Here is a 3,179-nt window from a genome sequence, read left to right on the forward strand (position 1 = left end):
TTTTTGATGTGATGTCATTCTGTGATGAGGTAATGCAGCTAGAAAGTAAAACATGATGACAGGAAATAGTTTGGCCACCCATCACACTGAAGTCTGGGTCATTCTTACATGAGGTCCAATTTGGTGGCATGATGACTGAGTAAGTAACACTGCTGCCTCACAGTGACAGGACTCGATTCCAGCCTTGGGCAACTGTCTGCATGGAGTTTCTACATTTTCTGTATGTTTGCATGGGTTTCCTCTAGGTGTTTTGGTTTGCTCCCAAAGTCGAAAATTGTGCAGGTTAGATGGATTGCCCTGTAGTGTCCAGGGATGTGCAGACCAGGTGGAGTAGCAATGGGAAATGCAGGCATACAGGGATAAAGTAAGGGGCCAAGTGGGATGCTCATTGCAGGGTCAGTGTGAACTTAATGGATTGAATGGCCTTTTTCTGCACTGTAGAAATTCAATGATCCAGTGACTTCTTACATGCTGTTAAAGATCTTTATCTTCCCAAACACTCACTAACACTTAATACGTCGTTACAAAATTGATGTAGAATATGGCTAGCACAATCGAAAAAGTGAAAAAAGAAACAAATGAGATGTGGCATATAAAGCAATCACGATGTAGAAAAAATGACATGGGAATTCTGCCAGTGCAAATGATCAGGGTTGGTCTTGGATTTTACTTACTTGCCTGCCAGCAATATAATTCCCTGAGACACTAAAAATCTGACTACCTCAGCCTCCAGAATTCAAGATCCATTGAGTGAAGAAAGCTCTCCTTATCGCAGTCCTGAGACTGTCCTTGATTTTTACTCCACACCCATGGGAAATGACATTTCTATGTTGATTTTATCAAATCCCTTCAAAATCTTGTATGTTTCAAAGAAATCACCTTCTATTCTTCTGCACCCCATAAAGTATAGAACAAATGTACTCACCCTCTCACCATAAGGGTTAATTTAGTGATCATTTGCTGTACTACTTTCAGTGCAAGTGCATCCTTTCTTAAGTATGGAGAGCAAAGCTGCACATCATTCTGGTCACCAAAGCTCAGTGCAATTCCAACAGCACTTCTTTTTCTCCAATACTCAAATTCCCTTGGAATAAAAGCCAACGTGCTGCTTGTTTTTCTAATTGTTTGTTGTGCTTGCTCGCTAACTTCTTGGGTTAATTGTACAAATACACCTCAATCTCTCTGAACATCAACATTTGTAAGTGTCACACCTTCTTAGACGTTTGTGGGTGGCATGGTGGCACAGTGGCTAGCAATGCAGCCTCACAGCGCCAGAGACCCGGGTTCAATTCCCACCTCAGGCGACTGACTGTGTGGAATTTGCACGTTCTTCCCGTGTCTGCGTGGGCTTCTGGAGGCTGAGGTAGTAATCTAATCTAATCTAATCTAATCTAATCTAATATGTTGCTTTATATTTTTACAGCTGCACAACACCCTTCTCATTATGATACTCCATCTGCTATCTTCCTGCCCACTCACTTAACCTATCTCTATCTTATTATAACCTCTTTCTGTTCACCTCACATTTTCCATTCTTATCTAATTTTGTATTGTTGTCAAAATAAGATGCCTTACCCTACCTCTTTAAGTAATTAATACCAATAGATTTGTACTGACAAATGCTCTGTAATTATAGAAAAAGAAACTGCATGGCAACACAGACATTAAAGGTATTGAAAAAAAGGATGCATCATGATTCTATGAAACAGAAAGGATGTTGTTTATCAATTTTACACAGCATTACAAGAATTACCAATGTTTAGTCCAACATAGTGTTGACATTAAACCTGAACAGATTAGGAATACACAAGAAACAGTTTCACATGAGAAAACCTTCTGGTATATATTAGAAAAAATGAAACCTTGCAAAATGCCATTGAAGATTATCACCAATTTGCATTCTCATCGAACAGCCTTTTCATATCCTAGTAATCATAATCTCCTCTTTCATATTCTAAAAGACACAGAGGCTTTCTGCTGTATTTCACATTATATTAATTTATCAGTATTATAATGCTGTTGGTTTTTGGAACATTTTTGTGTTAAAGGATTAGCAACTATATAGCACTTTACACAGCCATGCGGCAATGGACAGTCACTGAAATACAGTCACTGTTGCAAGAAGACATATTAGCAAGTTTGCTCAGAGCAACGTCCCACAAAATGGAAACGAGATGCATAACAAAGTTATCCATTTCAGCAATGCTGGTTAATGATGAAATACTAGCAATGGCAATGGCGAACTCTCTTTTACTCATTGGCAAGTAGCTTAACTTCTTTTAAACAGAAGTGAGATGAAAGCATGGCAGAAAAAAAATGAGAAAGCTAGACTGAAAGATTCACTTGGACTATAAACACCAGCATCAACCATTTGAGCCAAATAACTTATTTCTATGCTATATATTTTGTACCATATGAAGTTGTTGCTGTGTGCTAAAACCTCAACTGATTCATTAAGACAATTTACAGAAGGAAATCAGGCATCCTTACGCAGACTTGTTTCTCTTGTATGTCACTCCAGATGTATACCTAACAAGCCACTAAATATCAAACCACTATAATGGCCATGGTCTGCAATGTCAAAGAAGACTCACCACACCAGCTCAATGTAATTATGGCTGGATGATGAACACCTGCCTTACCGTCAGTGACCAAACCCAATAATAAGTAATCAATGACCACTATGTTTCCAAAGAAAATAGAATAAGTACTATAAGTATAAATGCTGGATCATTTCAATTCATTTATTGCTAAATAACAACTTTGAATTCATAGGAGTGAATTGCTGCAACACTAAAAGTTTAATTTGAAAACTAAATATGACAGAGAATTTCTCATATAATGAAGTTTCTGATGTTTCCCCATAATTTTCCTGCATAAATAATGCACTTCATGCTGTGATTTATAGATCAAATCATTTGCAAATCATAGAAAATGTTGCTCATGTTCCACAATAATCTCCAGTTGTTACATAAATATTGCATCACACCAGTCTCTATGAGTATTCCTTATTGTTCATACACATTTTGGGGGCAATTGCAAGGGTTACATTAAATCAGAACTGTACACGCACATGTTTAGTTATTCAAACATTTCTGGTTCTTTTGGGATACGTTTTGGGAATTTGTGTTGCAGACGTTTCGTCCCCTGTATAGGTGACATCCTCAGTGCTTGGGAGC

The sequence above is a fragment of the Chiloscyllium plagiosum genome, chromosome 16 (assembly GCF_004010195.1).
Source record: "Chiloscyllium plagiosum isolate BGI_BamShark_2017 chromosome 16, ASM401019v2, whole genome shotgun sequence".
Taxonomy (NCBI): Eukaryota; Metazoa; Chordata; class Chondrichthyes; order Orectolobiformes; family Hemiscylliidae; genus Chiloscyllium; species Chiloscyllium plagiosum.